This window comes from Rousettus aegyptiacus, unplaced genomic scaffold (genome assembly GCF_014176215.1).
Source record: "Rousettus aegyptiacus isolate mRouAeg1 unplaced genomic scaffold, mRouAeg1.p scaffold_m13_p_16, whole genome shotgun sequence".
Lineage (NCBI taxonomy): Eukaryota > Metazoa > Chordata > Mammalia > Chiroptera > Pteropodidae > Rousettus > Rousettus aegyptiacus.
Window position 1 is genome coordinate 43824853 of NW_023416291.1, and position 27919 is coordinate 43852771.

At 48.9% G+C, this 27919-nt stretch overlaps 1 long non-coding RNA gene across 1 annotated transcript; it reads right to left on the reverse strand.

Annotated features, from left to right (window-relative positions):
• Positions 1–428: 428 nt before the first annotated feature.
• On the reverse strand, positions 429–27660 carry LOC107509247. The gene is made up of 3 exons (XR_001596482.2): positions 27507–27660; positions 1252–1369; positions 429–600 (listed from the first exon to the last, which is right to left on the reverse strand). It is a non-coding gene; the product is annotated as an uncharacterized LOC107509247 (long non-coding RNA).
• Between the last annotated feature and the right edge of the window lie 259 nt (positions 27661–27919).

The following is a 27919-nucleotide window of genomic DNA, read 5'->3' on the forward strand; positions in this document are numbered from 1 at the left end:
AGAGATCTCCAGACCCACCACACCCCAAAGAGAGCCTCGCCTTTCAGCTACCCCTCGCTGTCTGCTCTCTGAAAGCTCCATGGCTTCTAAAGAGCCCCCAGTGTCTTTATTTTAGATTTGCCCTAGCATGAGTGTTTCTGAACACTTTCCATCTCTGCAGGATGAGCCGGGGCCAGCGAGGCCCCTTCCCCCTTCAGTCTGGACCCTCGCGTGGTTGGCAGCTAGCTCTGAGGCTGGCATCAGGAAGCCTGGGTTTTATTTCTCTGAAACAAATTAACCAGAAAGAGAAAATGACGCATAAATAGAACATGAAATGCGGCAGGGAAGTACAGGGTGGAAACACAAACATTTGCAAACTTCCATCAGAGAAGAACAGGGAGCTTTGGGGGAAGAGAAGGAAGATGCACGTGCTCACTCCGTACCTGGAATCTGGATCTCACTGCCGTTGGTTCCACCTTGGCACCCTGGGAAGTGACGTCTGAATTGTCCTGGAAACTGGCCTGGGCCCTTCTTTTCCCAAGGAAAAGGCCAAGAGTTTTGGTAACAGAGAGTGGGGTTCCCCTCCCGGCACGTCGTCCGGGCTCCCGGTGACTCAAAGATCTGAACGAGACGCCAAAATACAGCAGAAAAGAATAGCGTAATTAGGAGCGAAAGTAAAGCCACGGGACGCTCCAGACGTGGAAGCGGCCACGCCGGGGAAGAGCGGCTCGAAAGGTTCAAGGGCTCAAGGGCACAGTAACAAAGCCCTTGGGGTTTTTATCCCTATTTGCTGTGGGCGGTGACTTTCCTTAGAGGGGTGGGCTTCCTTGCTTGACAACTAAGATGGGCAGGACCCAGTGACTCATCATTTCTTTTCTGTACATGTTCATTCCCAGAATTCAGTCTGTTATAATGATATTAATGAACTTCCGGGAACATGCATCGTAGTATAATGAAGGTGTAATGAGGATCAGGTGAATTGAAGGTCTCTGGGGTCTTCGTTGTGTGAGTGTGAGTGACTGGCTAAAACTAGTCCCCAGTTATCTGCTTACTTGTTTCCTTGTATGAATTACTTTCAGACCAAAAATGCCGTCTGGCTTGCTTAATTGTGGGTAGACTAGGGCAAACCCTTTCTAGACTAGGATGACCTCAGTCTTTGTAGGCTGACTCGAAACCCCCTATCTAACTTTGCAGCCCACCCTTATCTACGAGCCATGAACTCCCTTTTTATTAGTGTGGATGTTGAGGGACGAGAGATCTCTTCTTCCATACCTGCTTCCTGCTAAGGAGGGTCGAAGTCCTAGCCCATTGGGGTTTCATGGAGCTCTTTTCCTGTCTGCCTTAGTCAGCACGAGGTATTGGGTTTCCTGCTGAAGTGGCACCTCTGTCCCTAGACAAGGAAAAAGATACAAACTTGTTAATTGAATCATATATCTAGTTGTGTTTCTATTATTGATTTGCCAATCAAGCAGGTAAAGAAAACAGACTTAGTTAATACATTTCGTAAAAGAAAGAAAACCACCTGGGTTAAAGGTTCCTTCCCTTCCGGGACTCCAAAGGGCCGTGTTTTGGCCTAAAGCCATTCCTGCCTTATGAAGGGCCAAGGAGAATGCTGAGTTTCAACGATCTTTATCAATAGCCAGAGGACCTGAGTTACCAGTTTCCAAGTAATTATCTAAGTTTAAGGGAGAGGGATCTTCCTCCAAAGAAAGGAGGACAGAAAAGGCTTAACTAGGTTTACTGAAAAGATTGAGAATTTTTCGAAGGATGGCCCTTATCATAAGGACACTGGGGATGTTGAGTAGGGGGCTCCAATCCACTGCCGTCATAGAGCGGTCCCCACATGCATCAGGCTTCTGGAAAGAGGCACCATCGTTATCAAATCTGCAACTAAGTAGCTAGTCTCTTCTTCCTCTGCCAAAATCTGGTCAAAATCTTCAGGCTCAAAAATGGAGATTGGCTCAACAACTCCCCCAAATGCCTTGGAGTTGCCGGGCATCGAGAGAAATTAACCAGCAGAAAGTTATTCACATGTGACCATGAACCAGTTCTCAAACTTAAGAGAAAAGAAAGTCCGAGTCAGGTCGATGAAAGCCGACTCTGATTTTCACAGCGTTATCAGGGGTCGAGATCAGTACCTCTATGCCCTTCCGAAAATCATGTAAACCAGTTAATTAATCACAGCAACACAAAGGGGGATTAAATGTAGCCTTGCCCAGCAATCTAAGGCACAGATAAATCCTCACTTCTCCACTCTGGGCTGGCTGTGGACTTGAGTTCCTCCGTGGAAATAGGAAGATAAAGAGAAGGGAGAGGAGGAACGAGAGAAGGAAGGAGGAAAGAGGAAGATGCGCGTTGAGGAAGGAGAAAGGGAGTGAGGAGGAGGAGGAAAGGAGGTCTGTCCCCTGGAGGAGGGGACCCTCCTTAAATAGTCAAGAGGCTGGCACCCCCGAAGCAGATGGAGAAAGAAGGTGCAGTGAGAGCCAGTATAAAAGACAAGAGCCCAGTGAGAAAGACCAAACTCATATCCCCACCTGAAAAGCCGCGATCCAAGTGTTGTAGCCGCCAGCCCCCGAAAGACGCACGGACCACCAGAACTCAGTGAGTTATAGGAAACACACTCTTTTTTCAGCCAGCTGCGTCTGCCAGGGGTACGCAGACCCAAAATTAAACAGCCCCAAGATATAGAGGTATGGGGTTTTTAAGCCCTAAACCCCATGCTTCATTCTGTCTGAACACAAAGGTCTATTTTTCTTCTATTCACTACCTGTCAACCCACAGGTCGGGTGTGCAAATGGGGGTACAGAAGCAGAAAGCTTATTGTTAGAATGTTATGTTCCCAGGGGTGATAGCCAAGCAGTAATTTTCCAGCCAGCACACAAGAAATGAGGAGCCGGGAGTGGCTGAGCCACAGTGACCGGGGTGCCTGCAGAGCCACCATGCAGAGGGGGCCTTCCTCGGTCTGTGCTGTGGACATCGGGTGCCCCTCTGCCCTCTCCGTCTGAGTCTGAATGTGACACAGATGTCAAGGGGTGACTAGGGCGGGAATGGCACAAGGGCCCCTCACTCTCCACCCTCCAGTTTCGGCAGGACCAGAATCGAACGGCCCCAGACCTCAGCGCCTTAATGACGTTTCCTTTATTGAGTAGGAAAAAAGCAATTTTTTTTGTATCACAATTAAAAGGCAATATATATATATGTATATATATACACATACATATATATATATCTCATTCAGAAAAGTTATCCTTAAGACAACGATGACCATGTTTGAAAGGGCGTTAAAGGACCACGCTGGGAGGCATTCTGAGCAGCTGACCCAGGAGGGCACCCTTTGGTGTGGCTGCCTTCGGTCTCTCCTAGTACGTCCCCTGTCACCAGCACAGACAGGAGCTCCAAGCGCCGCCTGCAGCGATCGCACGGTACCAAGGCGCTGGCGCCCCCCTGTCTCTGAGATGCACCACATTGCAAGTTCCTTCTGCTTTCTCCCCAAGCCCCCGGTGTGCCTTGCGCATTGGCTGGCACGTGACAGGCCCAGGGAAGTGTTTGTCAACGGCCAGTGACTAGAATGGCCCACCTTATGCACCTCGTCAGTAGGAGACGTTTCCTCCTGGACCGATGCTCGGCTGGCCCAGTTCCTGCGACGTCCTGCGAGAGTCCATCCCGGGGGTCCACGGCCACCCACAGTGGGCGCGGCCTGTTGGAGGCTCCGTGGTCCCGGAAGGAGTTCTCTACCGCTCTCTACCCCGTTTACTTCCTGACGTCTGGTCTGCAGCCCTCGCGTGTGCTCTGCCGCCTCCCCTTCCCACCGCTCGGGGCTCAACGCCCACGTGGAGATATGGAGGGAGGACGATATGTGTAGCTCACGTTTTGGTCTTACTGCTTCCTGTAAATCAAAGAAAATCAGAAAGAACGGGAGATGCTGTCCATGTCCTCGTTATCCTCTCAAGGGATAAGCGGGGATCTGAGCCCTCAAAACGGAGCTACTTTGGCCCACAGAGCAGGGTTAAAATCTTTGGGGGTTTTTTTTGTTTGTTTGTTTTTAAAGGTGTGTGATCTTGGAGACCAAAAAAAAGAGCATTGTCTGAAAAGAGTACAAGTCTTGGGGCTTGGGATGTCACCACAGAGGGACAGTAGAATGACACAGGCAGACCCTAAAGAGGACTGGGAAAATGTGCAGGACTAAGAGGGGACAGAGACCTGTGGATTCCGGAGCAGCGAGCATCCATTTCCTACTCCCTCACGAGACCCAGGCGGTGCCAGGTCCTCAGAGCGGAATGCCTCTTTGTTCTGTCTTGGAGATTAGGCCACCATACAAAGCTCCTGGTCTTAGCAAAGGCCTTACGTGCCCGCTTGCACGGAGGCAGCGAAGTGTCAAAGGACTGTGTGGGCTTAAAACGTGGACATGTTTATGTAAACTAAAGACCAAAGGGTGCCCAGTAAATATTCTGCGCTTTTTAAGGAAGGCGTAGAGTCCGGGGAAGGAGCCCCGGTTGTGACTAAGATTGAATTTTCCATTGGCCTGGCAGAATGTGGGCTCAGAATAAATTAAATTAGAGTTGGTGGGGTGGGGGGGGCGGGACTTATATCTCATGGTGAACGTAGAGTAAAATTCACACCCACTAAATAGAGTTAAGTTCTGCCCCACCCACAAGCCACACTTGCCTCCCTCTTTACGGTTAAGTCTCTGAACTGCAGCGGCAGGACCCTAACGGGTCCAAGCTCCGGAAATGCCCTCCCGAGCAGCCCCGAACAGTCTGGAAGATCCCAGACCGTCTAAGGCAGACCTGCCTTTAAAATGCATGAACCAACACTAGTTAGAAGTTAATATTTCATGGGTTAATCCCTTCCTGCACTGTGACTTTACAATGTCAGAATCTCAAAGCTTTGTCGCGAATGCTGTCCAAGCATCTCCCGAGGCTCTCAGCTCTGAGCTGGCACTGAAAGTTCAAAAGTACCTTCCCGTTTCAGCCACAGTTCCTGCCTCAGATTTGCAAGCTACAGCCCTCAGAAGAGCTTTGTTTTGTCCCTGTGTTTGTCATCTGTAAGGATTGGATTTGATATGTGATTATAAAGTAATGAGACCGACTTTTAAACAAATTGCAGACCTTATAAATCCAGATGAGTGCCGGCCTTCAAAGATGGCACCTTGGGAGGCTGGCCACAAATTTACTCCAACCTGGCTGCCACCCCAGACACCAGACCTGGAATTTCTCTATGGAAATTGCCTGCAGGGACAATTAGCCAATTACAGAAGAAAAGGGAAAACAGTCCCAGCACTCAGTGGCACTCGCGGGTCTTCAGCGAGGTTCACTGTTTATGTGTCGGCTCCTCTGGTAACCTGTGTCCTCCCGCAGGGTGTGTGTCTCACTACCACTGCACATCCCAGCCAGTGCACAGAACCCAGCACACAGGAGGCCCTTCGTAAATGCCTGGCGAAAACGCAGTGGGCTCCTCGTTGGCCCAGTGCTTTGTTCCTCCCCCTTTTCCTCCGTCTTCCCCATTAGACACTCAGTTATCTACATCCTCCTTTTCTTGCTGCTTAAATCACAATGAAATATCTCAAGGAGGGAGCTAGAGCTGACCGCAGAGCACAGAGGAACTGAAGCTTTTGTATCTACTGGGATAGGCTGAGTTATGCTGTGGGAACCAACAAACCTAAAATCTCAATGGCTTAAAGCAATAAAGATTAATTGCCACCTCATTATACAGGTATAAAGTGTGAAGATAAGGGTGAGGGCTCTGCTTCACGTAGTCATTACTCAGTTGCCTGCCTGGACCATCAGCAACTACCACACTCTCAATAGAAACTTCAGAGTTCGGGCCACATGGGAAGAATAGAGAGACTAGAGGTGTTCACACTAGCAATTACATTTCCTACCTGGGAATAACATAAGCTCTTCACTCACAACCCACAAGGCCCACCGGTCCCTCACTGCAAGGAGGAACAGGACAATAACTGTCATCCTCCTCTGCGCCTGGAAGAAGACTACAGGATCAAGATATGGGTGAGCATTAGAATTCTCTATCACAAACTGAGACTCGAAGCCAATAAGAATAGATCAATGAGAGCTTCAAGTGTGGTACACTCTTACGTTAATGGCCCCTCGATATGTCTTGCCTCCTGGAACCTATTCCTTGCTCACTTCACTCTCGCATCGACTTTGTGCTTGGCCATGTGATTTTCTTTGGTCAATGGGACATCGGCAAATGTGATGCAAGCCAAAGGTTTATAACTCCTTGGACACTGAGGCTTGCTCTCCTGGAATGCTGCCACTACTGTGTAGAAAGTCCAAGATTTCTGCTGGAGAGCCCACACAGAAAAGAACAGAGGCACCTCAGATGATAGCCCCAGCCAACTGGAAGATGTGTACGAGGCCATCTCCATCAGCCAGCTCCCAGATGAATCGACAACTGAGTGTAAGCATAACATCGAACCCAGCCAACACCATGTGGGACAGAGATAAGCATCCAAGCTAAGCCTGCCCACATTTCTGAGCCACAGAAGACTGAGCAAATAAATGGTTCTTGTTTGAAACCACAGAAATGTGAAATAATTTGTTGCACAGCGTCAGAGAACTGCTAAAACAATTCATATCTACAAGAGCGGTACGGCCATCACAAAAATCTAACACATGCGGCGTTGGCTTCTAGACAAGACAGCACATAGGAACTGAGAAAGTCGTGAATAAATTGTTAGCAAATGGTGAACCATCTTTAAGCGTATGCTAGAAAGATAGTCAGGAAATTGTTACTAGAAGCTGGAAAAAGAGCAATCTATACTATGTAGAAAGAAGTGTCACCTGCAGTAACTCGAAAGGTATAAAATACTTAACAAACTAAAAAGACTTCTGACACAATGTTGAAAGTGTCAGTTAGATGCTTCCACTTGTGTATGATAAGATGCTGCCAGGGAGAGACAAACTAAGGAAGAAACTGTTCAGTATCCAAGTATATTTTAGAAGATATATAGGGGTCCCAGAAAATTGTTTTAGAAAAAAATTGAACTGTTTTTCAGCCTTGGTACCTTTAGCCAGCTAAAGAGTCTCAGATAAGAAGAGCCTGGGCATAAAGATCAGATCAATGGTATGCCTGTAAGACCTCTGTAAGTAAGGGCCGAGGAGACCCTCTCAAATAGACAAAAGGACTTCTGAGAATCCTGAGGGCATTGTCCTACACACAGCAAGAAAGGTCTGTCTCAAAAACAATTACGGATAAAGTTTGGGGAGCATGCAATGAATCCCAGTAAGATCCATAAGAAACCCACAAAAATTTGGAGAGAGTTTTGTCCGTGAAAGTACTGCAAGTTTAGACTAAAAGTGAAAGAGACAATTCAAAGCGAAAAGAGACTGTTGGACCTTCACTTTTTACAAGCAAGAATTGGGCTGAGAAACCTACTTAGCTACAGACATGGATAATTTCCTATGGGAAAGAAAAAAAAACATGTCAAAGGGTGAAACCAAGAGCCCAGAGGGAAGAACTAAATACCACAGAGAAAAGCTGACTAGATAGTCCTCTCAGGGGGAAAAGACAGGCCCTAATCAAGGAAGGTTCTCTGAGCCATATAAGGGGAAGCCGACATGTGCCAGCTTCTCAACTGGACTTCATAATTGCTGTGGACCAATGACTATTTTATGGTTTCCATCCTCTCCATTTTAAATAGGAGCGTCTATAGGGTCTGCTCAATTCCTTTCTCACTACTGTGTTGTAGAGGAGTACTAAGGGTGTGGGGGAAGAACACTTGTCTTTTAAGTTCTAAGTCTCTGTGTCAAGAGATGCTGCACCCAAGAAGCCACACTCAGGAGGTCTTTATCTGCATAATACTCTGATGCAGATCATGAGACAATGGACTTCAAAACTGATGCTATAATGAGATAAAACTTTTGGGCATCTTGGGAAACATGAGTGTATTTTGCAAGTGACAGGAAGTCATTTGCTACAGCCAGAGGATGGGCTGTGGTAATATCACTTCTAAAGATGGCCCATCTCTTCCATCCACGTTTCACACCTCTTTGCAATGTGACTTTGCACCTCCCACCATTACAAGGTGAACCTGTTTAGCCACACCTCAAATCTCAGCTGGCTTTGTGACGATCAGATACGACCAAGTGTTGTTGCGTGACTTCCGAATGTCTTGGGACATCCAGTCCCAACTGAGCTGTGGATGACTACTACAACCACAAAAGTGACACTCAGCAAAACCAGCAGAAGAACTACCCAGCTAATCCCAGAATTTCAGAACCATGAACAGGTAAATGATTGTTGTTTTAAGCCAATAATTGTTGGCACGATTCGTTATGTATAAATAATTACTAAAATATCAAGAAATATGCTCATAGTCCAGTTAGTGTATTTGTGCTATGTAAAAGCCAACCAATCCTTTGTAAACACCTTCAATGGCATGGTCTTACTTGATTTCCTTCCTGATTTGTGGGGTAGATGTTGCTTTTCTCTCCGCTAATAGGTAAAGAAACAGAGGCTCAGAGAGGTTAAGTTACCATTCGGGGCCCTGAAGTTTATAAGTGAAGCAGAACTCAAAATTTCTGATTCCAAAAGCCAAGGTACTACTTGTCTTTAGTTGATCAGAGTCTCCGGATTGAGAGAAAGTACGCTTGAACACTTACACTTCAGGAATCTTATCTGCCTCTGAACCTGATGTAGATCATGAGATAATGGACTTCAAGGCTGTTCCGTAATGAGAAATAACGTTTTGCCTCTTAGATACCACGGTTAGATAACATTGACCTAGTCCGGCAATGGAAGCCACTAGAACTCTAAGACTGCAAATAACAGCCTTTCTGAGTGAAGGCGGCTGAGTTTGGGAACGGGAAGTAGACAGACGATAGTGAGAACACCAGCCACACCCTCCCTTCCGGGCCTTTGAACATGTTCTTCCCATCGCAAGGACCATCCTCCAAGGAACCTACGGGCTTGCTTCTCCCCCTCTTGTAAGCTCCTGTCCCACGTTGCCTGGCCTTCCAGGCCTCTTCCGGCTGCCCCAGCTAGGAGCCTCACAGTCTATAACTTCTTCTTGATTCGCTTTGCTCCATAGCACTTACCACCCTCTGACAGGTTATTTGTTCATTATTAATTATGAGTTTGTTTACTAATTAATTGTCTCCCTACATAAGCCCCATGAGGACAGAGGTTTTTATCCGTCTTGTTGAAGAGTGCATCCCCGGTGCCTACAACGGTTCCTGGTATGTGGTACGTACTCTATAAACATGTGTGGAATGAATGGATAAACAGAATACATGTTTCCCCAGCTAAGTAAGACAGTTTGAGTATTACTATAGGAGCCTCCGTCAGAAGATCTGTATATTCCCTGGCTCTCTGTGATTTCTGCTTTCTATACCTCTGGTCAAATCAACCTTCTCTCATCCTCTGAATTCTGGCCTCTTTGAATCCTAAGAAATGGGGCTATTCAGATCCATTGCCTTCCGAATGTCACGGACCTCAGAATGTCAAGGCATTCTTTCTTCCCTGTATTCCCTTCCCCCATTTCTGTGTGCTTTCTATGGAGTTCTTCTGGCTTTGACCATGGCCTCAGCTCTTGTCAAATGAGGTCTCCTGGGGACCCATAGGCAGACACATGCAGTGAGATGATGAATAGGGGGAGGGAGGAAGCTTCCTCAGAGATTCCAAGAAATGGAGGTGGAGAAAGGAGCATTCTGAGGGCTTTCCTCCCCTAGGACCGTTGGAACTTGTTGGGAAAAAGTGTGGACTCTTGGACAGACCCTTCCAGAAGTGCTTGTTTCTGCCCTAGTGTGTTTGCTTATGCCGTGCAGTGGACACACACACACACACACACACACACACACACACACGCACACCCCTATCTGAAATGCCAACCTCTAACCCCAGATCAGCCACAGAGTTCAGAACCCACTCCTTCCTTGCTCCTTACTCTCACCACACCGTCCGACATAGCTGTTTCTTCTTTGAAATGCTACAGCATTTACAGTCTGTAGCAAGCTATGTAAGTCAAGGTCCCAGCAGGAAACAGATGTCACGATTAGCTGGGATCTGTGAAGAGATGTGTTATAAAAGGCCTATTTACAGAGGTACGAGCAAGGGTTAAAGGAACTGTGTGATGCTGGGTCCTCTGGGAAGAAGATGCTGACACAAGATTAAACTTGCAAGGGTGTTTTAAGGGAAGTAGCTGTGAGAAAATGGGAAGGGGCCCAGGTAGATCTGGAAGAACAGTCAGGCAAGTTTGATAACTCCAGTGTGACCCCGAAGGAAGGACAGAGGAATGGAAGGTTGGGCGGAGGAATCGTAAAGAATGGTACAGTCTAAGGAAAGCTCGGGAGGCCTCAGACTCGCTGTCAGTCATCAGAGGGCCCCATGTCTCCCAGGAATGCACCTTTCTTACTGTACCTGCCACACTCATTTATTGGCTGGAAGCAGCCCCTGGAAGTGGGGTTTCAGTGAAATTATGATGATGGGTTTGACGGTACAATGGCTGGCAACTTTCCTGCTCCCTGCAGCTGGAGGCCCCTACAGTCCACCCCGTGCACCGGGCACGTCTACTTCTCCACCCATATTTGGGCAGAAGCTCGCCCATGGTTCTGGCGGGCCTTTCTTCCTGAGGGAGAAAGAAAGAGGAAAGTTAGTGTGTTAAACTTCGCTCCCATCTTTGCAACTGACCACAGGGCCACAGCTAATATGATCCTCTCCCTTCTCTGCTATACCTTTTATCCTCAGCCTCACCAATGACTCGCCGAGACTTGGACAGGTCTGGGTGACGTCCATGTTCGTGTGACCCGAACCTTCATTGTCGATGGTTATGAAGCCACGTAATCATTCATCTCAGGCCAGGGTGGCTGCATGCGCTCATTCATAGTTACGATGAGGCATTAGAGAGCATCAGAAAAGACCCAAGTGGATCACCAGGTGTATTGGTCTGCTTGAAGTGCTGTAACAAAATACGACGGACTGGGAGGCTTAAAATGTATTTTCGCACAGCTCTGGAGATTGGAAGTCCAAGATCAAGGTGCCATCAGGGCTGGCGTCTGATGAGAGCTCCCTCCTTGGGTGCAGGTGGCCACCTTCTCATTTTCTGTTCATGTGGTTTTTCCTCAGTGCCAGAACAGGAAGAGGAAGAGAGCCCTTTGGTGTCTCTTCTTATAAGGACACTAATCCTACTGCATCAGGACCCCGCTCTTACGATCTCATTTAATCTTAATTATCTCTTTAGAAGCCCTATCTCCAAATACAACCTCATCAAAATGTATGGCTTCAGCATATGAATTTGCGAGTGAGGGAAACACACAACCTTCAGCCCATAGCTTACGGGCTGGTGAGTGTGTTAAACATGTGTTCTTTCCTGCCACCATTATATAAAAGCGCGTCTGCATCTTTCTGCCGATCAAGGTCACTTGTTCCTGTAACCATGACAGCTCTTCTCCTGGCTCATTGCCTCTGGGCACAATAAATCAAAAGTGCCCTGGCAGCTGCTATAACTTAGTCCACTGGTACGCCTACTGTGACCCCTGGCAAGTGTGCACCCCTCAGGTGCTCAGAACCTCCAAACTCTCAGATCCCGAAGTTGTAGGGACAGGCATATTACATCCATATGTGTCAGTAGCATGATGGTAAATGGGGTCAACTCTGCTTCCGCCCCTGGATTCCTGGACCCTTGCATCGTTTTATGGGCAACAAAGCACCATATAAGGGTCACCGATGTCAAAAATGCACTGCATCCCCTAAGTGAGGCTCCTTTGTGCCTGTAGAAGGCGGTTCCAGCGTTGCATGAGGATGGCTGCCTCGGGGTGATGCCGTGTGTCATAAAACCGGGGGGTTCCCTCATCACAGGCCCACTCGCACACTTTCTTCAGCCTCAAGTGGGTCCTCCAGTGGATGCCGCATTGTGTGGGACTCCGAGCCGACAGAGCAGGCATTTTACAAGCCTCAGAGAGTAATTCTGGCTGAGGTTTCAAGGGCAGGAAAGGCAAGCCCATCCCCCACCCCCAGTGAAAGTTCTGGCTTTTCCTTCCTCTTCCCTCTGGTCATATCGGGTCTGGGCTGGCTATGCTTGCAGGTTAGGCATAACCTCCGGTCCTGCTGGGGCTCAACCCCAGGTGTAACATTTCCCCATCACCATGGATGCCTGCTGGACACGTCCGACTCCATAACCTGGCCGGTCTGACAGAACCCAGCTCATAAGAAGCAGTTTCAGATGCACGGTCACCTGATGTTCCTGGCCAAGTGCTCTGCCTCTACTAGGATCCAGTAACGTGCCAAGAGCTATTTCTCAAAAGGTGTGCGATTCTCCACTGCAGATGGCATGACTCTGCTCCAGATTTGTGGGGACCCACATCGTGATTTTCCTCCTGGAGTTTGCCATAAGCCGAGATCACCCCCACCCACCAGCCAATTACTCTCTTGCCCCTTTATCTTTTTTCATTTAATCTCAAGACTCTGTGCACTGACCTATATAACGGCATGTTCGTTTCCTAGGGCTGCCATTGCGAAGTATCGCAAACGAGGCGTTTAAATATTAGAAATTTTATTGTGTCACAGTAATGAAGCCCAGAAGTCGGGGATCGAGGTGTGGGTGGAGCAGGTTCCCCCGGAAGGCCGGGGGAGAAAATCTGTTGCATCCTTCCGCACTGGCTGCTAATGGTCTGGTGGCAATCTTTGGTGCCCCTTAGCTTGTGGGAACATCACCCCGATCTTTGCCTTCGTCTTCACGTGGCGTTTCCCCCATGTGTGAGCCAGTGTCCGGATTTCCCCTTTTCACAAGGATACCACTTATATTGGAATAGAGGCCCGCCCTGTTCCAGCACCACCTGCTCTTAGCTCATCGCACCCGCAACAACCTTATTTGCACATACGGCGGCATTCTGCGGCGTGAAGAGTTAGGACTCCAGCCTATGAACTGCGGGAAGCACAGTTCGACCCCTAACAAGCATCTCGACATCTCTGACGTTTCCCTCTCCTGAGGGTGAGGACAACAGCCCCTCACATCAGCCGGCACCACCAGGCTTGGAATTTGAACCTCTCGGTTGGAATGGTGGTGAGCCGGAAGCTCTGGGGACAGTCCTCTCACTGATCCGCACAGCCCAGGTCAGGGGCCCACCGACCACAGGCCTCACTCTCGCCCGTTTCTGTTGATTTCAGGACAACAGGGCGTCCGGAGGCTAACCACCCCTCTTCTCCCTGGAGCACAGTGGCTTGCCCACTGAGGCCCTCTCTCCACAGGCACTTTGTAGAGAAGCTGTTTTCTCGCCCCAGAAGCCTGGGGCTGGACATTGCTGTGGAAGAGCCCAGAAGATTTGGAGCGCAGCCCCTCTCAACATTCTCATCAGGCCTTTGGAAACTCCCAATTCAGTACTGCCTTAACCATCAGTATGAACAAGTAGCATCATGTAATAACAGAGCACTGAGCTGGGAGTCAGGACACAGGATCCAGCCCAGGCTGCCAGTTAGCACCTGGGTGACCTTGGGCAGGTCACTTCACCTCTCTGATTCTCCTCTCTAAAGCAACAGGCAGACAAATGACTATTAAATAACCTCTAAGTTGCCTTCAAGCCCGAATGACCTAGGGCTCAAGCCTACACTGTCGTTAATTGATCCAAAGAGAGAGGAATGTATTTGCTTAAATTTGAACCACTCATATCTGAAAATGTCTTTGAAAGTAATAGTGAAACTGCAGACAGAAGACTCTTGGGTCCATATTTAAAATTCAAGGTCTTGAGTATTTTCTTTAAATACGTTTCTGGTTCTCTATCGCTGCAAACCAAACCATCTCACAACTCAGTGGCCCCGAGCACTAACTGATGGTCATCCCCCACGGCTCTGTGATTTGACTGAGCTCAGTCCCATGGTTCTTGCTTGAGGGTCTCTCGTGCAGATGGCAGCCGGGGCTGCAGTCCCTGGAGACTCAGCGGGGCTGGCCCATCGCACGGGCTGGCAGGGCAGTCTGGCCACCAGCAGGCCATTCGGCCGAAGCCTGGAGCGGAGCGCCAATGCCAGGTCTCTGGGTGCCGTGGGATGCTCCGGCACAGGGTGGGGTCCGGGAGGCCGTGCCCCAGGATCAGGGCGCCAGAGAGGGGAAGGAGAGGCCGCAACGCTCCTCTGACCTGGCCCTGGGAGACCCAGGCACCACTTCCGCCACATCCTGTTGACCAGACAACCAGGGACAGCCCCGATACAAGGGGAGAAGAATTTGTTCCACCTTTTGATGGAGAAGTGTCCAGACCATTTTGCAGGAGAGCATGTCGGCCGGGAGAACGGTTATGTCTGACTTCGGAAAATGCAATCCGCCACAGTGTGGAAATCTGTGCAAACCTGTATGATAGAACGCATAGAAATGCATAGAAAACTCATCAGTAGCATCTATTTGTAGATGACAAAAATTTAAATTTTATTCGTCAAATGCTTACACAGTCCCTACTATGTACCAGGTGTTTCTGAAACACCCGAACGCACGTAAACTCATTTAACCTTCAAAAACCCATTTAGGCCACTATTAATCACCATTTTACAGACTGGAAAAACCGAGGCACCGGGGGCGAAGGAAATTGCGTAAAACCGCACAGTCATTAGGTGCCAGAGCTGGGACTCACACTCAAGAAGTCTGGCTCCAGCGTTCACACGCTGCAATTAAAGTGAATGCTTGTTTTTCTTTGTATTGAGCTATGATTTCTAAATTTTTTAGCAAGGAACATGTGTTATCTGACAAGTCAGAAGAGCGAAGCCTCCCTGACGTTGAGAGAAAAGAGGTGCCTGCGGACAGCTCCTGGGAGTCACCTGTGTGTTCGTTTCTCCTGGAACGTGATGCTGCAGACAGTCTGGGCGCCTCGGTCCAGACTGCAGGGGGCTGGGGCAGGTCACCAGGGAAACAGAGCGGTGTGGCGAAACCCACCCCGGGGCTGGGGATGCTCAGCATCCTCTATCTCTGAACCAACTGGACTCGCTCCAGCGAAATCGTGCTGATGGCAGCCGCAGCTGCAGCTCTTCCAAATAGAATTTCTTTCAGAATCTTTCCAGATTAACCACGCTTTCATGGTGTGCGCCCTAAATATTGCATGGAATATATTTACACTAAACATGTACTTTTTAATCTGAAATGCATATTTAGCGAAGTCGTGTATTTTTATTTGCTGACCCCAGAGACCCTGACTACAATCAATGTGGCAAGTGGGTGGGCGGTTTGGGACCCAAGACAGGACCTCACAGAAGAATGCAGCTCCATGGTTTCCTCACTGGAGCCTGCAGGGGGGAAGGATCTGAAGCCAGGAGCTGCTCTGATTGGGGCTGTTCTGCGTTTGTGCCTGATAATTTAAAAATAAGTCAGATGAGCAAAATAAGTCAGAAAAGTGGGAATCCGTTATCTGAGCCGCCTTCCCTCCTTCCTTCTCCTGTGTCCTCGGGCAACAGTTCCTGTCACACTAGGATTGAAACCGCTTCCTATGCTGCCTGTGAGGGATGAAGGCACAGTCGAGTCGACCGTGGGACTGTTGAGGTACCGCGTGGGTTATGGAGGCGAATGATGCAAAGGGTTTAAGGTCGAGCGAGAGAACGTCTGGTTATTCTGGGGAGCAAGCTCCGTCCTCTCGATGGTTAAAGCCTGCATGGATCATAAATTCCTCCTGGGGACTTCTTGCCCGAAGGGTCTTCAAAGTATCCTCTTTCTTGGGGTGTCAGAGGGGATCGATTTAACTCCGCAGTCCTATTCCCTGAGCGGGGAGGATGGTCAAAGGCCTCGAGGCTTGGATTTGAATCCCTGCTCTTTGTTTGCTGACCATACGCCTCGGACAGGTGATTTCTCCTCTCTGGGCACCAAATTCTCTCTTTGCCAAAGAGCAGGCTCTCAGAATTAGTCTCCCTCCCCCTTCGACTCTTCCCGACAGTTACTCTTTCTGGATTCTCAGTCACAACAGAAGCACTTTTCCTGGTCCCACTTTCCCCGACATGCCCAATACTATCTAAACCTTTTTCCTCTGCCCCTTCGCAGCTCAGGGCCCCTCCCTCAGCATCACCTCTCCCAGGGCCCAGGGCCTTAGACTAAGGGCACGCCACCTCTCCCTGCACAGGGAGGTGGGCACGTTGCTAAATGCAAGGGGGTGGCAGGCACCCGAGGTGGCCCAGGAGTGCCAGGAGGATCCTGCAAGGCAGCTGATTCCAGATCAAGAGCAGAACCCAGAGAAGGAGAGCATGCGTCTCATTGTTTATATGACAATAGTGAGCGAACAGGAAGCTTACGGCTGCCATCAGCATGCAATGAAGCAATCCCTGAGTTGATATATTTTAGTGATTTAGTATCTACAAAACCCTCTGTCTGAGAAAAGCCGTCGCCTTCCCCTGCATGTTCATGTGTACACACACAAATGTGTGCACCCGTTCGGAGACTCCAAGTGTCTCTGGAATCTTTGTACAGATCTAGGAATTCCATGGGGTCCTGAGATCCAAGTCATGTCATGGGGGTCCCCGATCATTGCCTTCCTGGAAGGCTGCAGAATGTCCAATCTTGTTCCCAGAATGCAGCTCCCAGAGTCAGCCCCCTGGCCGAGCTCTGCAGAGGCACCGGATTCTATTCCAGTTGGACAGATCTGTACCACGGTGCTAGTTTAAGTAGCGACAATCCCCATGCCCATCACTGGCCCATCATCATTTTGTAAGAGAGCCAGCCCCAGAGAACGCTTTCATTATCTAATCATCTTAACTTGCATAATTATTTCCCGAAAAAGTACAATTAGCAGATACACCTCTGGGATTTAAAAATATATAGATAGCACAGCCTGATGCAAGAATCGTATCACAAAGGGGAAGGAGAGGCTGAAACGCAGAAGAAAAGCGAGATTGAAGATCAGGAGGACGCAGAGGTGGGCAAGGAAGCAGAGGAGCGGCAGGAGAAAGGGGACGGAGCAGCAAAGAGAGGGGCAGAGAGGGTAGGAGGGGGAGGGAGGGAGAGGAACGTGCTTGCAGAAAAAGTAGCAAACCCTGTGCAAATGAGCGTCAGCACCCCTCTATCCCGGCAGCCCGAGGGGCTCCCCTCCACATGCTGGTTGGAGAACCCATCAAAACCCACTGCACCCCAGATGTCCGACTCGGAATTTCTCCCGCTCCACCTTCTCCGCCCGCTTCTACCATGGCTGTCCTTGTCCTGCCCCAGGGCCTCACGCTCGGAGCCGCCCTCACTGCCTCAGCCCCCAGGTGGACAGCTCGTCTGCTGACAAGCAGGCTGCTTGCTAGGCACCACCCTTAGATCCAGACAGCAGAGCTTCTAGAGAAGGGACTCCACCCCACTGTCCCCGGCCGGGCTTCTGGACACAGCACCTCAGACTGACCCTGTGTCCTGGGATCCTGCTTGCCTGACAGGGGCATCGGACGTCAAACCCCTCCCGCTCCTCTTTCCTCCGCCCCCAGCGAGTACGAGCTTGCCGTTAAAAACACGCTGAGAGGACTTAAGGCCCCATGGTGACTCTAAGTGCCTCGTCTCCTGCAGGTGTCGCGGAGAAGGTACGGCGAGGACCAAGCCCAGAGTCTGAGAGTCGGGCTGCAGAGTCCCAGCCAGTTAGCTCTCACGCCCACCAGACCCCGGCTGGAAGGTGAGGAGGAGCACTCTGAGATGCAGATGGGGAACTGGTTCCAGGTGAGCAGATCCCCGCAAGGCCAACACCTCTGATCCGCCGGGTTCCCCTGCATGTTCCTCGCCCTTCAGGATGAGGTGGTAACAGCCCCACGGGCTGGCCCGGGTCGATGCACTATCCATTTCGTACCTCCTCCTTTCCTACGACCCTCTTTGAATTATTCCCATTCGAGTGGGCCAGCGCCTTCTTGTGGGCCCTAATTGATATGGGTGCCGACAGGGGAAAAGAAGTTCCAAGGGCAAATGGGGTTGGAAAATCGTGGTTATGTAACCAGGTGTTCCAGCTGCCGGATGTAGCCAAACAACGTACTGAGATGCTAATGTGCTTTTCGTTGTCGTTGCTGTGAGACACTCTAAGGGATTGGGGTATTTCCGGGTCCCCCACCGAGGAGTTGGCTAACTCTGTTCTGAATCTGGTCTCCAGCCCCTCCCAATGCAGTTAATGTCATAATATGTTTCGGAGCCAAAATAACAGAAGGTGATTCAGCACGCATGGGCGACAAACTCAGACTGAGCCTCAGTTCAAGTGGAGACGGAGAGAAGGGGAAGAAGGGTAGGGAGTGGGGATGGGCGGGGCGGGGGTCTCGGAGCAGCAGGACCTGAGCCCCATCCCTGCAGTTCCCTGGGGTGCTCAGAGCTCCGATGGGAGCCCGAGCGTGTCCCCCAGGAGACAGACATGGCTTCGGTGACTTGAGGACCTCGGCTACGATCCCTGTGCCCAACTTTGGCGCAGAAACAGCAGAGGCACCCACCGTGCTGGACGCTCCACGGAGACCACGAGGGAGGGAGCCAGCGGCTCGGCCCCACGTTTCGTCACATGACTGCGCTTCCCCGCCCCGAGCTCCTGCGGAAGCCCAAGAGAAGGGGACACTTAACCCTGACTGCTTCGCTGGCAGCCGAGGGGAGGGTCGCCAGTCCCCACGCCTGGCCCTGGCTATCGTGTGGGGGCTCTTCTCGCCCGACTTCCGACCTGGCGAATGCAATCAGCGACATAATTCAAAGCGGTTGGCACTTTTAGGCCCTAAAGCAAGGACAGTGGGCTGAGAATTTTAGGAACACTACCCGTCCCTCTATTTGCCAGCCGCAAGTCTCTCTGTGTAGCCCGAAATGACCCGCTACTGCCAGAGACTGGGGGAAAACATGCAGGCACACCCGCGGGTTCTGGCCACTCGGCAGCTGAGCCCTAGAAGGAAGCGCCAGTAGATGAGCGGTCCTCGCCGACCTGCCCTCCCTACCCTACCTGCCAGGTGACAGAAACACATGCTAGACCTGTTCGTTCAGGTCGAACCACTCATTAAGTCAACAGGTCTTCATGGAGCGCTCGCTGAGCTGGGCAACGATGGTCACATGATGGATTAAATAGTTTTGGGAGGGGGTTTTCACAGTAGATACGCAAGAACACCTGTTAGGATGGCCCGAATCCTGAGCACGGGCAGCCCCAAAGGCTGGCGAGGATGTGGGCAAACAGAAACTCTCACTCGGCGGTGGGAATGCTGAACGGCAAAGCTACTTTGGAAGGCGGTTTTGGGGTTTCTCACAAAACCGAACATACTCTTACCACGCAACCCAACAGTCGCACTCTCTGTATTTACCCGAAGGAGTGGAAAACTCATATCCACTTCCTACTTCCTGGCGGAAGGAGGACTTGTCTCCAGGTTCGGTGCCGACCCTCCCCCTCCGCCCCGGCCGCCTCCCTTCCCATCTTGATCGATGACGCACACTCACCCACACTGACAGCGTCTCTCCTCCACTTGCTACTTCCTCTCAAGCCTGAAAACTCCGTCCCTTGCAAACATTCACTTATCTCTCCCTTTCCCTCTTTCTCTTCTATTCCGAGATTCTTAGGAAGAAAGGAGAGTCTGCCCTCAGGGGATCCACTTTCTTATCTCCTATTCACTCTTTAACGTAAGATGCTGGAATATGCGTCTGTTCCCATCAGGCCAGGGAAGTGTTTCTTGCCAAGCACATCTCCCAACCGCCAAGGACAACGGATGCTTCGTAGCTCCTAAACGGCTTTGTTCTTTGGTGCGTTTAGTGCTCTTAACTGAATTCTTTCCTCTCTCTTTCTCTGCGACCACACCCTCCTCTGCCTCTTGCTCCTTCCTTTTGGACAATCTATTCACTCGCCCGGGAAACATTTCCGGAGCACCTACTCCATGCGGGGCTGGGCCCTGGGGCTCACGGTCTGCCGCAGCAAGGCAGTCGTGAAGACCAGAGCACTGTGTAAAGCGCTATAGCCACGGCGCCAGAAGTTTAGTTGTTAGAGGAGGCATCAAAGACCACAACGTCATTTACAGTTAGGAGACAAAGTTTCACAGGGGGGTTAACAGATGACGGAGCATTTGCCCAAAGGACAAGGGGCGCCGCGTGGTCTTGGCAGAGGAGAAGAGGAGGCGAAGGCTGGAGGCCTGCAGTGGCCTGGGCCTCCCGGGCCCCTGTAAGTTGTGCGATGTGGTTGGAGGACAGGCGCAGGCCTCTGCCCATCACTAGGTCCTCCTCCGCCAGCTCCCCGAAGTCGTTGTCACCATGGCGGTTCCCTTGTCTCTCTTGTCTTTGCCTTTAGAAAGCCTCTCCCTGAATGGTTTCAGGCCCAGCCCCATCTAGAAGTACAAAACAAAATCTCCTCGACCTTGCCTATCCCTGTTGTGGCTGATGGCATCCTTATCCTTCGGTGACCAAAGACGGAAGCCCGGGGGTCATTTTGACTCCCACCTGTCCTTCCCCTCCCCCAGCAATATCCAGGTCCCATCGGTTCCACTCCCGTGCCCCTCCTCCACCCACCCCCATCGCAACTGCCAAGGCCGGGCTCTCAGCTTCTCTAAAGTGAGCCATCATGAGGGCCTCTTAACCGACCTCACTGCCTCGAACCTCAGGCTCCCTCCTGATGTTGGCCACTAGACGACCTTCTCAAACACGGATAAAACGGTGACTCTGCCCTTCACTTTCTGTCACAGCAGCCGTCCCGAAACTTCCCAAGAGAATCACCCCGACAGCAGAGTACAGCATACACACACGCTTCCTCTTCGGGGGCCAGCGGGAACCCAGCCCCGGAACTAATTCCAACTCTATGGTAATACTTTACCTCGCTTCTTCCCCAAGGATGGGTGGCCAGGTAAACCTAATGCCTCAGGAAGACTGTACTTTGCTCATATCCCTTGGGTCTTTGAGATCCCCCTGACTGGGGAGCAGAAAGGCCAGCCCCCTGGCCGGGCACGTGACCCTCTCAGCCTGGCCCGTGCCTGGCGTGAAGGCCGCCTCACATTCTGTCTTAGCAACACCATCTCCGTATCCTCACGTACAGAATAGGATCTATGTGGAAATAATTTATCTAATTGTCCTCCGGTTCAGAAATCATCTTCGATCAGAGAGGCCCTCTCGCTTTAAAACTTCAGGGCCCCCCGATTACGATGGACTTCTAGAAAACGCACAATGTCGTAGTTACTTTTATTAGAGTCATAAAGCCCTCGCTTTTGATGAAGGACACACGCTCGTTACTTTAAAAGCAAGCGACGCCAAAAATGTATAAAGAAAGCAACGAGTCATGCAAACTCCCACCAGCACTGACGAACAGCCAGTGTTACCTGCACATATCATTTCAGACCCCCCTCTGCGCACGCCGCTCTGTGGCTGCTTCACGCCCGTCTCTGGCACACGGCGGCGAGCCCCTCTGGAGTCCCGGCCTTATTCTCATGCCAGAATGCCTGACCATGCTGAGGGGACAGAAGGGGCTCCCACAGGGTCCTGTTCCCAGAGGACATGAGCCTCCTTTCTGCATGAGCCTCTCTCCTCTTCGTCGACCATCAGACCATCAGCTTTTAGCTCAAAACGGAGGCGATCTAGGCCCCAGCTCTCCCTCCCCCGTCACCCACCTTCACTACCTGCTTTCTACGGTCTGCTCCTCTGGGACAGAGATTTGCCAGGTGAGAACCTGGCTGTCCTTCTAATTACAGGGGAATTCACAAGGCGGGGTGGAGAAATGCGTCTTTTTAGCTGTGGCGAAAAGGAAGGAGATCGAGAGAGAGTGTTTTCTGTTGGAACTTTCCTCAGCTCCTGCCCTTGAACTCAGCAGGTTTTCCAGGGTCTTGAACTTGAAAAGTTTTGGAAGGAGGGAGAGTGAGCATGAAAAAGCTGCAGGCAGGGCTGGTGGGAGGGGAAGAAAAATGGTCAACATCATCGTCAGAATATTTGTTTAGGAGAGGTTTGCAAAACAGTGAAATGTGTTTACTGTTCGGTGTTGGGAAGCTAACAAGAAATAGATACAGAAGCAGCGTGACACTAACTGCCTTTGACACTGGCGATGGCCCTTTGGTTGGAACAAATTCACCCAGTGCCGAAACGGATTATTTCATGCGTCCGTTGTCTTGAGAGCCACCCTTTGCGAATATTCTAATGCCCGAGTTGGCTCCTCTGTCCACTTATTGATTTATTTGCAGGCAGACTGGTGCAGAGAAGCATCGAGCGGGGAGGACCCCACCCGGAGGCAAGGGTTGAGGGCACGGGGGGCTGAGGTCGCTGGCGGGACTCCCGCCCAGCTCCAGGCCCTCGGATCGGCTGGGGCGCTGCCCCGTAGGGCGTCTGGGATGGTGACTCAGTGTGCCCTGTCACTCATTTCATCCTCACCACTACAGGAGGAGAGCAGAACACTTGTCCACACTTGACAGATGGGGAACATTATGAGGCCGTCTAGTGACAGCTGGCATTTTCACTGAAAGCTGGTGCTCCCCCGCCCCCCACGGCCTGACCCCTTCCCTGTGCCCTGCTCCTTGAGAAAGGAGGTCAAAGCCTCTGCCCTCTGGTGACTGAGCCAAGGCCACACTTGCCTGTCTCTCATCCCCCTCGGATCTGCGGTACTTCTCTGTAAACACACTTCCCCCACCCCTCACCTGGCTTCTTATAAGCATAGGGGTTCAAATCCAGGGGTCTGGGGATTAGGTTAGTTTGCCTCCCGTAATTAGAATAATAAATAAGCCATTCTTATTTACATGTTCCTAGCAATCGATCTTTTTTCAAAACACTTAAAATATATTGTTGAGAATAAGAAGTATTAACGTAGTTCAAGGATGCCAATTCCACTGACTGGTTACGGCTGCCTCGGTGGAGCTCTGAGTCGAGATGGGTTCTGAGGTCAAGTCCAGGTTCAATGGGAAGGAATCCCGGGGTTAGAGCACAGTATCTTTTATGCATACAGTAGAGTCACATTACAAGCATGTTTAATTTATTCAAATGCAGCCATACGAATGAAAAGAGAGAGTAATTTAAACAGTGTGGGTGACTCTACGCATCTTTACACTCGGCGAGCATGCGCCCTAGAAAGAGGGAGTGATGGGCTCTCCCCACACTAAGTGGGGTCCTGGCATTTGAAAGAAATAGCAAGTATTTTCTTCCAACAGACCCCCATATGTGAGCAAAATATTTCGTCCACACTATTCTGTTTACACACTAGAGGACATTTTTTAAAGGCTTGAGGTCTCCAGCATGGCATTCTCTTTCAAGGCTAATTTTGTTTGTATACAATCCCACAGGGAGGCCGTCACCCATACCAGACATGAATCCGTAGCACTTGCTGTCCTGGTAGGCGGAGAAGGGCCGGGCTGGAGTTTACACCTGCCAGCTCCTCCATGACTACTTGCCCAGTAACCTAGCAGCTTCCTAAACCTCCCGCAGGCCTCGCTGGAGATAGAAACCAGGCTGGGGAGAAGCCTCAGCTGTACTGTTCTTCCAGGCTCTTAAGTTTATCTTTCCACACCACACCCTGCCGGCTGAGCCAACTTGGGCAAGTCAGTGACCTTCTGCATCTGTTTCTTTATCTTTAAAATGCAGCTGATAATCCATCACAGGTGGTCTCGAAGAACAAACCCAATCAGATAATGCAGAGAAAGGTATGTTGAATTTGAAACGGCACTCTACAGATGTGTTTTTGCTTTGCTTCAGAGTGGTTTTCTGTTTGCGGTTTTAGGCTTTTGTTGTTGCGTATCAGAATGCAGGCCTAAACCCGTCACCGCTGTACCTAAAAACCTTCTGCTACAGACCGAATGTTTGCGTCCCTACAAACCCAAGTGTCGAAGCCCTAACACCCAATGGGATGGTATTTGGAGATGGGGCCTTTGGGAGGTAATGAGGGTTACATGAGGTCATGAGGGTGGGACCCCCAAGATGAGATTAGTGTCCTTATAAGAAGAGGAAGAGACCCAAGATACCAATCTTTCTCCCTCTCTCTCGCTCTCACTCTTGCTCTCTCCTTCTCTTTCTCCCTCTCTCTCCCCCTCCCTCCCTTTCTCTCTCCCTCTCTACCCCTCTCCTTCTCTCCTTCTCTCTCTCACCCCCTCTCTCTCCCTCTTTCCTTCTCTCTCTCTCTCCTCTCCCCACCATGTCCACACCAAGGAAAGGCCACATGAGGATATATCCAGGGAGGGAGCCTTCGCCATGACCCTGACCATGCTGGCACTCTGATCTTGGACTTTCAGGCTCCAAACTGTGAGACACAAGTGCTCGTTGTTTAAGTGCCAGTCTATGGATTGGTTACGGCATCCTGAGCTGGCTAAGGCCCTTCACCACGGCGTCAGGGCAGAGACTGCGCTCCGGCCGCACATGCTAGGCCCTTCACAGGCTGGCCCTGGTCTTTCATTCCAGGCTCCTCACCCCCTCTCATTCCCACAAACACATTCTTGGCATTAGTTGCTCATCAAATAACTCTTTTTCATCGTACATGTTGTTCCCTCTATTGGCGAATGACTCAGACTTCAAGAATCGATTCAAAAGTCATGTCCCTGTGAGGCTGAGTCAATTATTCTATTGTCCGCTGTTGTCCCCATTCTGCTCTGGTGCTTACTACATCACATCGTTACTGGGTTTTCAAATGCCTTTTACCCCCAATTGACTGTGAGTGGCATAAAGAGCTCTCACTACTTTAATTAGTGCCAACCTTTAGACTAGAACTTGTAATTGAATGAGGGGTAGGAAGGAAGAAGGGAGGAAGGGTGGAAGGGAGGTAGGAAGGAAAGGAGGAAGGAAAGAAAGAAGGAAAGAAGGAAGGGAGGGAGAGAGGAAGGAAGGAGGGAAGGAAGGAAGGAGGGAGGAGAAGGAAGGAAGGAACGTATTCTTCTTAGCCGGACTGAACTAAGCCGGCAGGCGTCCGCCTTCCTTCCCCTTCTCCGCCGGAACTTTGTGCTTTTTCGATTTCTTAGTCTTCTTGAGAGACGGAGGGAGGGAGGAAGGAAGGGAGGGAGGAAGAAGGAAGGAAGGAAAAATTCATTATCATGTTATATGTTTGTAGCTATCTCCAGACAGTTTTGAAAGTGAGGATGATATTAATAGCAATTTAACATGGAGATACCTACCACATTTCTACTAAAAGCAGAGAGTTTAGATATACTGAGCAGACAAAAACCCGAAGGTCTCTTTTTCTCCATCCGCATGACTATTCAGTTTTCTCTATGCCCCCACCAAGGAAGAGCAAGCCTGGAAACTCCACTGAAGCACCTCTTTGCAAAAAAAAAAAAGAATTAAGGGCAGAAACAGAGCTCTCACAGCCGTGATTAAGTCGAAGCACCAATACTTTTGATTTTATGCCATTTAGAAACCATGTATTGAATTTGCAGTTAACATGGTGCCCAATGCAGGTTGTTCTGATATCCCCTTAAAATGCTTACAAAGATAGAATTAGAGAGAGAGAGAAGAACATTTAAAACAAAGAAAACTAATAGAGCTTTATAGGAGAGTAGATGAAATAATATTAAGGGGAAAAACCCAGCCAAGCTGGGCCTTATGATATACGAGCCTCTGTGCCATATGAAACAAAGATCCTTTCTTTAATTTAGGAAGACATCTCATGCTCCCCCCACTCTCTGCCCTCTGACTCAGAGACTCAGAAACCCAGGTCTAAGCCAAGCATGAATCTGAGGAGCTGTGGTGCTGATCTGCGTCTGGGCAAGGGAACTCTTGCCTGATGCCTTGCTCCCTCCTACTGGCCCTCAACCTTAATCCTTGCATCTTTCTACATCTCTTCAACAAGAACCCTTAGAAGCCACCCAGCAGAAGTGCAGAGCAGCTACGAAATCTACTTTTTTATGCATTCCATTCATTCGGCTTATAGCGAACAAAACCAATAGCAGCAAGAGAAGATGTCTTCTAGGTCAGTTATTGCTAGAATTTAGCATTTAGAGGTTGCATGCACAAACCTAGCCAACAACTTTATGTCTGAAAAAGTCAGGATTAGAGATTTTGCCTCAAGTGGACAAAGAAAAAGGAAATACGTATTCACAAATCTTTAACAAATGAATAATACTGATTTTAATTAATTTGAAGATGAATTAAAGAGAACAATTCAATAAAGAAAAAAAAGTCAAACAAGAAAAAAGAAAATGAAATGGGAAAAAAAAAGAAATTGATCAAATATAGAAATGATTACAAATCTTCTAGTACGATAATGGACTTGCCATGGTGGATTATAAAAATCACCCTTTAAAGCATTTTTGAGTTCTCGAGAAAAGGAATTCTACAAAGGAGACTCAGAGAAAGAGAGACTAGCTTGAGGTAAGGACAACTGAAAAATATGAAGCCAGTATTTCTTTGAATTTGTATTCTTGTATCTGCATTAAAAGCAAGAGACTAAATATGTGGCCCTATGCTAACTGGGGGGAACCCGAACATCTACTATTAAACTGAGGTCTGTTTAAAAGGCTGAAGTGGTCTTAGGTTGATAAAGCTTCTTACTTCCTAGTAGAAGTAAACAAAAATTCTCTCTTGACGAAAATAACCCCACTAGAGTTTCCTTGTATTCCTCACATTAATTTTAGTCAAATATAATAAAAATTTTACCCCGCTAGAAAACAAGCTACCACGATTAAGAATCAGCAGGAAGAAAACACAAACATTACAAGATCTATTTCAGGAAAACTATAAAACTGTTATGAAAGAAATCAAAGAAGAACTAAGTAAATGGAGAGAGAGTCCATGTTCATGGATAGAAAGACTCAGTATTGTCAAGATCTCAATTCTTCCCAACTTGATCTATAGATTCAAGACAATTCAAATCAAGTCTTCAGCAAGTTGTTTTGTGAATACCAACAAATTGATTCTAAGGAATACTAACACTACTTGACTTCAAGACTTATTATAAAACTACAGTAATCCAGAAAGTGTGGTACTGGTGAAAAAATAAATAGATCAATGGAACAGAAGAGAGTACAAAAATCGACCCACACGAATCTATCAATTGATTTCTGACAAAACGTCAAAAGCAATCTGATGAAGAAACGACAAAATGTTGCTAGAATAACTGTACATCATGAGACACAGACCTTACACCTTTCACAAAAATTAACTCAAATCGATCATAGTCTTAAATGTAAAATGCACAACTATAAAACTTTCAAAAGACAACTGATACCTTTTTAAATACAACAGCGAAGGCATAATCCATAAAATAAAGAATTGATTTGTTGAACTTCAAGAAAATTAAAATCGTCTGCTTTGCAAAAGACACTATCACGAAAATGAGTAGACAAGCCACAGACTGGGAGAAAATACTTGCAGAGGTCACATCTTATAAAGGACTGTTATCCAAACTGAACCAAAAAAAAAAAAACTCAAAAAACTCAATAAGAAAACAACTCGATTTAAAAGTGGACAAAAATTTTTACAGATCTCTCACCAAAGAAGATATGCAGATGGAAAATAACCATATGAAAAGGTGCCCAACATGATATGTCATTAGGAAACGGAAAATTAAAACAACAGTGAGATACCACTACACACCTGTTAGAATGGCCAAAACCCAAAACGCTGACATGCCGAATGCTGGCAAGGGCATGGCGTATCATTCATTCCACAGCACAGCCACTTTGGAAGACAGTTTGGCAGTTTCTTACAAAACTAAACATACTCTTGCCATATATATGATTCAGCAGTCACACGCCTTGATACTTACCCAAAGGAGTGGAAACTTTACATCTACCCGAAAACCTACACACACACGTTTCTAGCAGCGTTATTCGGAATTGCCAAAACTTGGAAGCGACGAAGTTGTTCTTCAGTAGGTGGATGAATAAAGAAGCTGTGGCATGTCCAGATAATAGAATTGTATTCAGTGCCGAAAAGAAATGAGCTATGAAGCCATGAAAAGACGTAAAGGAATTTTAAATGTATATTGCTAAGGGAAAGAAGTCAATCTGAAAAGGTTACATGCTGTACAATTCCAACTTTTTGACATTCTGGAAAAAAAACAAAACTATGGAGATATTCAAACGATCAGCGGTTGCCAAAAGTTGGACAGAGGAAAGGACGGATAGGTAGAACACGCACACACACAAAAAAAATGTTTAGGGCAGTAAAATTATTTTA